The sequence below is a fragment of the Panthera leo genome, chromosome A3, assembly GCF_018350215.1.
Source record: "Panthera leo isolate Ple1 chromosome A3, P.leo_Ple1_pat1.1, whole genome shotgun sequence".
Lineage (NCBI taxonomy): Eukaryota > Metazoa > Chordata > Mammalia > Carnivora > Felidae > Panthera > Panthera leo.
The window spans coordinates 23,400,001-23,413,266 of record NC_056681.1 but is presented as its reverse complement, the minus strand read 5'-3'; the positions used below and the strand labels follow the sequence as shown (position 1 = coordinate 23,413,266).

Sequence of the window (13,266 nt, the reverse complement as noted above, 5' to 3'; positions counted from 1 at the left end):
GATCTGCAATACTACTTCTATATATCAAATCCCATAACATGGGTCTCTTCTTAGCTCTTTATTTTATTAATTTATATTTACTCTGGTGCTACTAGCAACACATAATCCAATAGATATTGCTTTAAGATAAATCTTTTAAAATTAATTAATTGTGAGAGAGAGAGCGAGTGAGCGAGCACGAATGGGGAAGGGGCAGAGAGAGAGGGGGAAAGAGAGAATTGGTCCAACCAAGCTCCACATTGCCAGTGTAGAGCCCGATGCAGGGCTCAAACCTATGAACCGAACTGTGAGATTATGTCCTGAGCCAAAATCAAGAGTTGGATGTTCAACCGACTGAGCCACCCAGGCGCCCCTAAAGTAAGTCTTGATATCTGTTAAGACAGGTTTTGCCTTTTTGTGCTTTATTTTCTTTGTTGTATTCTTAGACCTTTACTCTTATTTTTTAAACAGTTGAGGTATAATTGACAGTCAGTGTTACATTAGTTTCAGGTGTAGACATTTGCTTTTAACATGAATAGCTGTATTTGTGTAGTTTCTTAAAAACTGTTGTAGTTTCACAATAAATTGCATTGGATTTATAATTAATTTGGGGGAATTAACATCTTTATGATAGAGTTTTTACTTATGAAAATATTATTTTTTTGTATTTATTCACATTTTCTTTTATGAACTTGTTTTATAACCTCCATTTTGCATATTATCTGTTAGACTTATTCCTAAGTACCTTCTAGTTTTTGTTGGTTCTGTGAATGGATCTTTTTATATTATATCTTTTCTTTGGTTATTGGTGGTGTGTAGTAATGCTGTTGAGTTTTTATTGTTGTTGACCAAATTCAGTGTGTGGACTTTACTGAGATAGCTCAAAAACAATTGCTAAAAAAAAGATTTATGACATTTATGATATTGTTGGATATTTGAACATTGATTAATGATATTAAAGGATCATTGTTAACTTTTGTAGGTATGGAAATGATATAGCTATGTTTTTAAAAAGTCCTCATTTTTTAGAGATTATATACTGGCATATTAATGACTACAATGAGGTGTTGTCTGGGACTTGCTTCAAAGGAAATAGGAAATGAGGAAAAGATGGAGAATGGGGAAAGCAAAAGTGGCAGTGAGTGATGGGTATGTGAGGGTTTATTGCTGTTGAGTTTTATATACTAATCTTGTATCTAGAAACCTTGCTGCATTTTCGTATTTGTCCTACTAGTTCTTTTAAATTTTATTATTATTTAAAAAATATTTATTTTGAGAGAGAGAAAGAGAGAGACATTCCGAAGCAGGTTCTGCGCTGTCAGTGCTGAGTCTGACATGGGGCTCAATCTCAGGTACCTGAGAGGTCGTGATCTTATGACCTGAGCTGAAATCAAGAGTCAGATGCTTAACCAACTGGGCCACCCAGGCGCCCCTTGACCATATGCATTTTTGTCTCTTCAGTCTGTTAGTATGGTATATGACATTAGTAGAGTTTCTAAGCTTGAACGATTCTTTTTTTTTCCTTCCAAGATTTTATTTAAATTCAAGGTAGTTAACGAATAGTGTAGTATTGGTTTTAGGAGTAGAATTTAGTGATTCATTACTTAATATAATACCCAGTGCTCATCACAAGTGCCCTCCTTAATGTCCATTGCATTTAGCCCATTCCCCCACCCACCTCCCCTCCAGCAACCCTCAGTTTGTTCTCTATAGTTAAGAGTCTGTTAGGTTTGTCTCCTTCTCTGTTTTTATCTTACTTTATTTTTCCTTCCCTTCTCATATGTTCATCTATTTTGTTTCTTAAATTCCACATATGAGTGAAATCATATATTTATCTTTCTCTGACTGACTTTTTTTGCTTAGTATGATATACTCTAGTTTCATCCATGTCGTTGCAAATGGCAAAATTTCATTCTTTTTGATGGCTGAGTAATATTCAATTGTATACATGTATGTGTGTAAATATATATACATGTATATATTATGTGTGTGTATAATCTATATACATACACACCACATCTTCATTATCTGTTCATCAGTTGATGGACATTTGGGCTCTTTCCATAATTTGGCTATTGTTGATAGTGTAATGTTGAATAAGTCTTGACTATGTTCCTGGATAAATCCTATTAGATCATTTATATAATAAATTATATAAACGTTTGCTAATATTTTATTTGAGATTTTCATATCCATGTTCACTAGTACTTTTGGTTTTGATCTTTTCTTGCCCTATCCTTGTCTAGTTTCAGTGTGTTATAGAAATCTTAGAAAATGAGGTAGTTTTTTATTTATTTCCTCTGGAAAAGTCTCTTGAAGCTCTGCTAAATCTTGCTAATACCCTTTTTTGCAAAAATAAAAAAAATTTTTTTTTGAGAGAGAGAGAAAGAGTGGGCAAGAGTGCAGGGAAAGGGCAGAGGGAGAGGGAGAGATCGAATCTTAAGCGGGTTCCTCGCTCAGCACGCAGCTCAATCTCATGACCTTGAGATTATGACCTGAGCCGAAATCAGGAGTCAGACACTTAACCAACTGAATGAGCTTTACAGGTGCCCTTGAAAATAAATTTTAGACTCTCAAATCAAATACTTTAATAGTTACTGTTCTGCTGTGTTCTTTTTATTGAGTAAATTATGTCAATTTTATTTATGCTTATGTCATATCTTTTTCAAGTATGTTAGCAATATAACACTATTTATATAATAAATAGTAAGTAACATAGGAGAAAGTTACTTGTAAATCTACCATCCTAACTACTTAGTCTTTTCTGTAATTGCTTATGTATGAAATAGGTATGACCACGGGGTGCCTGGCTGGCTTAGTTGGTAGAGCATACAACTCTTGATCTCGTGGTCATGAGTTCAAGTCCCATGGTGGGTGTAGTGATTACTTAAAAAAAATTCTGTTAAAATAAAATAGGCATGATCAGTGTGTACATAAGACTTCTGTACTTTTACTTTTTTAGTCATTATGAAAGCATAATACAGTAGATACTTGTTCTCTTAAGTGGGTAAACAATATTTCAGATTGTTATTCTACCTGTGTAGAACTTTTTGCTTCCAATTTTTTTTCACATTTCCACAGAAAGTGGTGTATTGCCTTTAGAACAAAATAAGATACTTTCAGAACTTTTTTTAGTGGGGGCACCTGGGTGGCTTAGTCGGTTGAGTGTCCGACTTCAGCTCAGGTCATGATCTTGCGGTTTGTGAGGTTGAGCCCCGTGTCGGGCTCTGTGCTGACAGCTCACAGCCTGGAGCCTGCTTCAGATTCTGCGTCTCCCTGTCTCTCTGCCCCTCCCATGCTCATGCTCTGTCTCTCTCTGTCTCTCAATAATAAATAAACATTAAAAAAAATTAAAAAAAAAAAGCTTTTGTTAGTGAAGAAAAACCGTTAGAAATTGAAAACTTTTCTAAAATATTATTTGGCAGCTGATCAAGTAGGCCCTTTAACTTAGCAAACTTACTACCTGCAACTGTGTGGAGCCCAAGCTGTCCGATTAGATACAGCTAACTGCTTAGAAGTGTGGCTTGCGCTTGTGGCCAGAGTACCAGCTATCACGTCTGACCTCCTTGGCCTTGACACCAGCAGTACTTTTTCTCCAGCACCCACTCACAGCTCTTCCTCACCACCCCCTGCCTCGCAGCCCTGTACAGGACCCTGTTGAGGTGTGTTTGTTAGGTGTTGCCTATGGGGCAGGCAGGGGGCCAGGCTACTTTGGGGGCAACAGAGGCCAGGATCAGCTCCTGAGAGCCTGGCACTATCCAAGGAGAGCCAGAGGCCCCACTGCCAGTGCTGCCACTTCAAACCTTCGTCTGGCTGTGAGGCCACCATGCCTGGTGTAGAGCAGGTGGGGGGCTCCCAGCAACTACAGATGTCTGAGGTAGGAAAACAAGGCTGCCAGCTTGTGGCAGCCCCAACAGTGATCCTCAAGGGCTGATCTTGGCCTCCAACCCTGGCTGAGGAGAAAAGGGACCACCCATTGTCCCATAGGAGAGAGACCCTCCAACTTTTTTTACTTATTTACTCACTTCTGTGGTAATTTAGCAAACTATCTCAGGCAGTGAATAGAATGCTGTCCTACCCACTTTTACTCTAGTTAGGGGAACAGGATCTTGTCAAGGGGATAGAGGGACCTCCTTGTGGCTAGAGTGGTCTGTTTTTAGAGTGGAATGTGGATGGGGCTAAGGGAAGGGATGTGTATAGGCCCAGGGGAGGATGAGCTATGCTCTGCCTGGGGAGTTGGGAAAGCCTTCTCGGAAAAGGTGAGAGTGGAGCCATAAATAAAGCTGCAGTGAACATTTGGGCAAAAGCAGAGTTTTTTCAGAGGGGTAGGATATCCGGTCATAGAATCAGTTCTAAGGATTGAATGGTTAGGTCCCTTTGAGTGCAGGTCACTGTACCAAGAAATCCAGTTGTCCTTGAGTCACATTCAGGTAAATTTGCTACCTCGAATGCCTTTTTGAAACAAATATAGCAAATCAACAGCCCAGCCTGTGAACTTAAAGTTGTAAGCATTTCTACAAATGTTTTTAAGCTCTTATCTGGTGTACTGACAAATGATTATAACTGAGGGTGAAGAGATGTGGATTAGAGTCTCATATACTCTAATTACTTGGGTTTACTCGGTCAAGTTACTTTACCTCTCCGAGTCTCAGTTTCCATGTAGGCAAAATGGGGAATTATAATTGGATTATGTGGATTAGATAGGATTATTCCTGTGGGAGCATTTTGTATTCATTGCCAGGAAAATACAGCTACTAGTTTTCTTCTTAATCATGTCTACTATAAAAATGAAAACATTATGGCCAGTTTGTAAGAAGTTTTAGGACCAAAAGTATATAAACTTAACATTTATAGTCCTGTATCCACTTCATGGATTATCTAGTTTAATTTTCCAGTTAACAGTACCATGAGGTATGGGTGCTGTCATTTACCTTATTTTAAAAGTAAGACAAAGGGGGCTCAGAGAGGTAATGTTATTTGCTTAAGGTCACACAGGATTAGGACTGGGATTTGAACCCAGATAGACTGAGTTCATGGCTTCTCTGAAAAACCCAAATTCTCTGGAGTGTTTAATGTTAGACTCCTAAATTCTATTTATTTATTTATTTATTTATTCATTCATTCATTCATTCATTCAGTCTCCTGACTCCTGTTTCCATTATCAGAAACAAATTCTGATAATGTTCATTTGAATTCCTAATGCAGAGGACTGGACATTTGTTTGACTCTGAATGCTTTGAGAAATAATGGAGGAGGGACGCCTGGATGGCTCAGTGGTTAAAATGTCCGACTCTTGATTTCTGCTCAGGTCATGATCTCAGGGTTCCTGAGATTGAGCCCTGAGTTGGGCTCAGTGCTGACAGTGCGGCACCTGCTTGGATTCTCTCTCTCCCTCTCTCTCTGTCCCTCCCCTGCTCACACTGTCTCTCTTTCTCTCCAAATGAATAAATAAACCTTAAAAAAAAAAAAAAATAACAGAGGATTTGTGGCCCCTGGTGGCTGGTTCAGTTGGTAGAGCATGCGATTTTTCTTCATCTTGGGGTTGTTTGACCCCCATTATGGGTGTAGAGATCATTTAAAAAGAAATAAAGAGGCAGTGACTTAAAAAATAATAATGGAGGATTTGTTTTATTATCTTTATTATTTATTATCTTTGTTATTTATTTATCTTTAGAAGTGGTGGTGTTTTTACCCTGATAAATGATTTGTTTATATTACAATAAGTAGTATATCTGCAGGGCAGAGCCACATGTTGAATGTGTGTTTTTAGTACATTGGGATAAGATGCGGTAGTGGGATTAGGGTCTAACTCTTCATCACTTACTTCCTTTTGATTTTTAACTTCTGAATCCTTGGATTTTTTGTTCTTATTTTGAAGAGACTAAAGTAAATGAGTGTCAGCTTTTTTATTATGAAAATTTTCAAACATAATGAAAAATTGAAAGAACAGTGAGATAAGCACTATACCTTCCACTTGTATTTACTAATTGTTAACATGTAGCCAATTTGATTCATACACTTTTTATAATTTTATTAATCATGATTAGTAATAATTCCATAATATTTAGTGTCTAGACCATATTCAGATTTTCCTATTGTCCCAAGAATGTCATTTTTCAAGGTTTCTTTATTTTAGAGAAAGAGAGCATGAGTTGGGGAAAGGGGCAGGGGGGACAGAGAGAAAGAGAATCCCAAGCAGGCTCCACGCTTAGCTCAGAGCCTGACACAGGGCTCAATCCCACAACCCGGGAATCAGAACCTGAGCCGAAATCAAGAGTTGGATGCTCAACTGACTGAGCCACCCAGACACCAAGAATTTTTTTTTTAATTTTTTTTAAATGTTTACTTATTTTTGAGACAGAGAGAGACAGAGCGTGAACAGGGGAGGGGCAGAGAGAGAGGGAGACACAGAATCTGAAACAGGCTCCAGGCTCTGAGCTGTCAGCACAGAGCCCGACGCGGGGCTCGAACTCACAGACCGTGAGATCATGACCTGAGCTGAAGTCGGACGCTTAACCGACCGAGCCACCCAGGCACCCCAAGAATGTTGTTTTTAGAAATCGAGGTTTACTCAATCCAGATTGGCACATTACATTTTTTTAACATTTTAAAAAAAGTTTATTAATTTTAGGAGAGAGAGAGAGAGAGAGAGAGAGAGAGAGTGTGTGTGTGTGTGTGTGTGTGTGTGTGTGTGTGTGTGTGTGTGAGAGGTGGGGAGAAGCAGAGAGAGAGAGGGAGAATCCCAAGCAGGATCTGTATTGTCAGGGCAGAGCCTGATGTGGGGCTTGACCTCATGAACTGTGAGATCATGACCTGAGCTGAAGTCAAGAGTTGAACGTTTAACAGACTGAGCCATCCAGGTACCCCCATTTTTTTTTAAAGATTTTATTTTTAAGTAATCTCTGCACCCAATGTGAGGCTCAAACTTACACCCTGAGATCAAGAGTTGCATGCTCTTCTGACCGAGCTAGCCAGGCACCCCTACGTTTTTGGTTTTATGTCTCTTTAGTTGCTTTTATTCCATAATAATCCTTCACCCCTTTCCTAATCCCTCCCCCACCATGGCATTATTTATTTATTTTTAAGAGACCTGAACAGTTTCGTAGAATATTCCATATGTGGGGTTGGTCACATTGTTTTCTCATGTTGAATTCAGCTTGATTCATGTATTCTCTTATACTTCCTGTAAACTGGAAGTTAGATCTAGACAAAAGAGTAAACATTTTTTTGCAGTGTTTCAGTGGTAATGATGTGTGTTTCATATTGTATCACATCAGGGGACACACAAAACTGGGTTGTCCCACTGTTCCATGTGGTGACTGCCATCCCTCACCATTTTAAAGGTACATGTTTCTCTGTGAAAGTAGTAAGCAATTTGTGGGGATGCTTTGGTATGTTTCAATATCCTGTTACCCCACACCCTTTACCTAATGATTTCAGCATCCATTGATAATCCTTACCTGAGTAAGTTATTACACTGGCAGTGGAAGAATAATGATTTTCTACCTCTGTCATTCCCTTTATGTTTTGTGTTTTATTGGTTGACATTCTCCTGCAAGAAGAACTTTTCTTTTTTCTTTTTTCATTGTTAAGAATCACCAAGACTGAGATTATTTAGTGTGGTGTTGTAGTCAGTTACATTCATTATTCTCTTTGGTGCTAAAATTATCCGAGAGTTAGCCAGTGGGAGGCCTTTTAACTGGGTTCTTTGTACTTTCGACACACTCCTATTAGTCCTCGAAGTATTTTCTTATTTTCTGGTACTGCTAGAAGCCCCAGATTTATCTTGCACATGCCCCGATCCAGACCCTGGACTCTGCCATTTCTCCAAGGAGTCCTAATTCCTTTCAGTTGGAAGTAGTATTTAGAAATTAAGCTTTGGACATTGGGTGTGTTTATTCCCGCTACAATGTTACTGCTTTTTGGCCTTTTCAGTGGATGAAGCTAAGAAATAAAATTTTTGAAAAATTGTGAGTTCATTTTGGTATTTCCAATTTAAATTTAATATTTGGTAATTTATATTTTGATTTTTCTTTTTGCCTTTTTTCTCTTACATTGAAAATTTTTATTTCTTTTTTTTTAAGGTTTTATTTTTTAAGTAATCTCTATGCCCAGTGTGGGGCTTGAACTCACAAGCCCGAGATCCGAAGTCACATGCTCATAAGGAACACCTAACGAATTCTCTTATGCTATGCTTTTGCCAGTCTATAATTATTTGATTTGATTATTTTTTATTTTTTATTTTTGTTCTTTTAAAAGTTTTTTACAAATTTATTTTGAGGAGGGGAGGGGCAGAGAGAAAGAGGGAGAGAGGGAGAATCCCAAGCAGGGTCTGTACCATGGCCAGTGTGCAGAGCCCAACTTGGGGCTCAAACCCATGAAACCACGAGATCATGACCTGAGCTGAAATCAAGAGCTGGATGCTCAACCAGTTGAGCCACCCAGGCACCCTTCTTTAAGACTTTATTTTATTTTTACTTATTTATGTTAAAAAAACTTTAATATTTATTTATTTTGAGACAGAGAAAATGTATGCACACATGCGAGTGGGTGAGTGGCAGAGAGAAAGGAGAGAGAGAATCCCAAGCAGGTTCCTCACTGATAGCATGGAGCCCAATATGGGGCTCGATCTCATGAACTGTGAGATTATGACCTGAGCCCAAACCAAGAGTTGGATGCTTAACTGGCTGAGCCACCCAGGCGCCTCAGAGAAATTATTTATTTAATTAAAAAAATCATTTTTTTAATGTTTATTTTTGAGAGAGAGAGAGAGAGAGAGAGAGAGACTGAGCGTGAGTCGGGGAGGAGCAGAGAGAGGGAGACACAGAAGCTGAAACAGGCTCCAGGCTCTGAGCTGTCAGCACAGAGCCCGATGCAGGGCTTGAACCCACAGACCGTGAGATCATGACCTGAGCCAAAGTTGGACGCTTAACTGACTGAGCCACCCAGGTGCCCCTAATTTTTTTTATTTTTAATTAGTTTTGAGAGAGAGAGAGAGCATGAATGGGTGATGGGGGGAAAGAGAGAGGGAACCCTGGGCACCCCGAGAAATTTTTTTAATATTGTAGAATTAGATAGTTATGTGGAGGACTGACCATGCCAGGCTCTCCATATGCAGCTTCTCCATTAAATCTCAGGAAGCTATGTTGTTATGTTGTTTATTGTTTCAATTTTATAAATGAAGGAAGAAACCAAGGCTCACAGAGGTAAGTCCTTTGTTCCTAATTTCACAGCTGGTGACTGGTGGAGCTAGGATTGAACCCCTGTTGATCTGACTCCAAAGCCTGGGTATGCCTCCTAGGTGATTCCTTTCCCTAGTGATATTTTCCTGAGTGCTCTTCCATGTTTTCTGAATTTGCTGCTAGGTTGCCAAAAAACAAAAAAGACATGAAAAGGGTTAAAGTATTTTTCGAACCTCATGTGACAGTAGATGTGTAGGGAGATACAAATGTGATCCAGAGTGGGTGAGAGGTCTTTCTTGATTAATGCTGTGATATTTTTAATAGGTCTGTATCTTTGATTTATTTGATCTGAAATGCTTATACAGAAGCCTAGTTTCTCTCTTGTCTACTACACATATTATACTTCTGTTAAACAACAGTAGTAATGGCAGCTAACATTTGTCAGAGATTTGCTTTGTGTCAGGTATGATGCTAATTGCCTTAATTGCTTAGGCAAGCCCATTTAGAACTGAAGCTCAGAAGTAAAATGACTTGCCCAAGATCACAGATTAATCACTGATGAATCTGAGACTTAACCTGTTTTTTAAAAAAATGTTTATTTATTGGGGTGCCTGGGTGGCTCAGTTTAAGTGTCTGACTTTGGCTCAGGTCAGGATCTCACAGTCTGTGGGTTTGAGCCACATGTCCGGCTCTGTGCTGACAGCTCAGAGCCTAGAGCCTGGTTCAGATTCTGTCTCCATCTCTCTCTGCCCCTCTGCCACTTGCGCGCTCTCTCTCTCAATAATAAATAAGAGAGAGAGAGAGAGGTAGAGGGGCAGAGAGAGGGAGAGAAAAAGAATCCCAAGCAGGCTCCACACTGTCAGCACAGAGCCGGACGCGGGGCTTGATCCCACAAACTGTGAGATTATGACCTGAGCCTAAATCAAGAGTTGGATACCCAACCTACTGAGCTACCCAAGCGCCCCTAACTTGGTTGTGTTAGACAACTGTTTTATGTATCTTACCAGAAATCATTTGTAAATCATCTAAGCCAGTTTTTCTTAAATTCTAGGGTCCCAAAGAAATCATAGATTTAGGATTTTTATTATTTAGGGAGGGGAATTTGTAAAATAAAGATTTAGATTTTCCATGGAGGTTGTTACTTCTTAAAAAAGTTTATCTCACCAAACAGGCTGTGGAGTACTGATAAGAATTCATCTTCTAATTTTGGACCTACCACTTTGGGACACACTTTCCAGATATCCATTTCCTACTCTCTGGATGCATAATCCTGCCTGCCTCTTTACCTTGTGCAGATGAACTGACTTAAGATGTGAGAGGCTTCAGTCACCTAGCAGTGATGTTCGGTGGATAGAACAGAAACTGCTAGTTCTGCCACCCTCCGCCTTTTTCCTATCATCTATCAGGAGCACACCATCTGCCTTGAACAGTAGGCCTCGCCTTCTCTGTTCTACCCAGAACATGGTGAAAAACTCCTTCTGTCTGTTGCTTTCCTAACTCTTTGGCACGTTTCCACTGCTTTGTTTCCATTTAAGTTGATCATGGTCTCTTTCCATTTTTTTGTACAAAGGATTTTAAAATCTGAGTTTCATTGTGTCCTTAGCTCTTGTCTCACTTTTTTTTTTTAATTATATTTAAGCACTGGGGTGCTTGGGTGGCTTACTTGGTTAAGCATCTGACTCTTGATTTTGGCTCAGGTCATGATCTTACGGTTTGTGGGATCGAGCCCCACATCAGCACAGATCCCATTTGAAATTTTCTGTCTTCCTTTCTTCTCTGCCTCTCCCCTGCTCTCTTTCAAAATAAATAAATAAAAAAGATTATATTAGAATTATTTGCACTGATCAAGTCTGAGTTTCTGGTTCTTATCTCTTCACTTCTTGTACCATCTTTTTTTTTTTTTTTGGTACATCCTTTTTTTAAATGTTTATTAATTTTGAGAGAGAGGCACATGCAGGGGAAGGGCAGAGAGAGAGGAGTGAGAGTGAATCCCAAGCAGGCTCCACACTGTCAGCAGAAAGCCCAATGGCAGGGTTTGAACTCTGGAACCATGAGATCATGACCTGAGCCGAAAGAGTCAGTTGCTTAACCAACCGAGCCACCCAGGCGTCCCATGGTAATTCTATTTTTAACTTTTTGAGGAACCTCCACACTGTTTTCCAGAGTGGCTGCACCAGTTTGCATTCCCACCAACAGTGCAAGAGGGTTCCCCTTTCTCCGCATCTTCGCCAACACCTGTTGTTTGTTGTGTTGTTAATTTTAGACAAGAGTTGTTTTAGTGGAGCACTGGGGACAAAATCCTGATGGGCATGAGTTCAAGAAAAATGGGAGAGAGAGCTGGTGTGGTGCACAAATGGAGGAATTGGCCATTTATAGGAGCAGATAGTTCATTTATTATAAAGGGAAGAGGAAGACTGGGTGTACAGATGGAAATGAAGGTTGACTTGTGGGATTGATGATGGGAGCATGTGTTTTTTCTTTTTCTTGTGTGTGTTTTCTATTTTTAAAATTGAGTTATAATTTATATACTGTACAGTTATATGAGTCTTGCCAAACTCATAGTCATGCATGCACCACCACAAAATGTAGAGCGCTTTTATTACCCCACAAAATTTCCTTGGATGCCTTTCTACTCCTTCTGCCATTTCCAGCATCTGTTACCCACTGATCCTGTCCTTGTCCATGTAGTTTTACTTTCTCCAGAATGTCATATAAATGGAATTGGACAGTGTGTAGCCTTTTAAATTTGTGTTATCATATTCACTTACCATAATGCATTTGAAATTCATCCACACCTTTGCATGAATCAGTAATTTCTTCATTTTATTGCTGAGTAGAATTCCATTATATGGATGTACCACAATTTATCCATTTACCTGTTCAAAGATATGAATTGTTTCCAGGTTTTACTAAATAGGAATACACTTTTGCTTACAGATTTTGTGAGAACATAAGTTCTCATTGTCTTGGGCAAATGCCAAGGAGTGTGATTGCTGGGTTATAGGTTAAATGTATGTTTAACTTGTTGAAAAACTGCCAAACTGTTTTCCAGTGTGGCTATTCCATGTTTGCATTTCCACTGGCAATGCGTGTGAGTCCCAGTTGCTCTATGTCTTTGCCAGCACTTGGTGGGATTCTTTTGTTTCCCTCCTTTTTTATTTTTCTAAATTGAGTTATAATTTATATACCATAGATTTACTCTTTTAAACCATACAAATCAGCGGTTTGTAGCATATTCACAAAGTTGTACAATTGTTGCTACTCTAATTTCAGAATATTTTTGTCACCCCGAAAAGAAGCCCTGCATGCATTAGCAGTCATTCCTTTTTCCCCTCAGCTTGCCCCAGCCCTAGGCAATTACTAATATACTTTCTTTCTCTATAGATTTGTCTGTTCTGGGCATTTGCTCAGAAATTGAATCATACAGTGTTTTTCTTTGTGACTGGCTTCTTTCACTTAATATGTATATTTTTTTTAATTAAAATTTTTTTTCAAGAATCATTTTTGTCGTAGAATATATCAACATTTTTTTTAAGTTTATTTGAGAGAGAGATAGGAGAGCAGATGGGGGAGGGGGCAGAGAGAGGGAGACTCTGAGGTCTGAGGTGTCAGTGCAGAGCCTTATGTAGGGCTCGAACTCACGAATTGTGAGATCATGACCTGAGCTGAAATTAAGAGTTGGATGGTTAACACACTGAGCCACCCAGGTGCCCCAATAAACATTCTTTTTGATGGGCGAGTAACAATATTCCATTATAGGGATATACTATATTTTGTTTATCCATTTATCAGTTGATGAGTGTTTGTGTTGTTTTCACTATTTGGTTATTAGGAATAATGCTGCTATGAACATTTGTGTATGAGTTTGTATGTAGACATATATTTTCATATTTCTTGTGTATCTACCTAAGAATAGAATGGCTGGGTCATATGCTAATTATCCTGTTTAATCTTTTGAGGAATTGCCAAATTTTCCCCTACAGCAGTTGCGCTGTTTTACATTCCCACCAGCAGTGGGATTCTTTTTTTGATTGATTTTATTTTTTAAATGAAATAAGGAAATCCTCAGCTAAGGTTGAAAATCAAAAGGAGGAGGGCTTGGGTT

The 13,266-nt window shown here is 39.0% G+C and overlaps 1 protein-coding gene and 1 non-coding gene across 5 annotated transcripts in view; one reads left to right on the top strand and one right to left on the bottom strand.

Annotated features, from left to right (window-relative positions):
- Nucleotides 1–13,266, top strand: part of PHF20 (PHD finger protein 20) — a 171,277-nt gene that overhangs the window by 51,450 nt on the left and 106,561 nt on the right. The gene's annotated exons all lie outside the window — the stretch shown is intronic.
- LOC122216766 lies at nucleotides 3,846–3,976 on the bottom strand. The gene has a single exon (XR_006201108.1).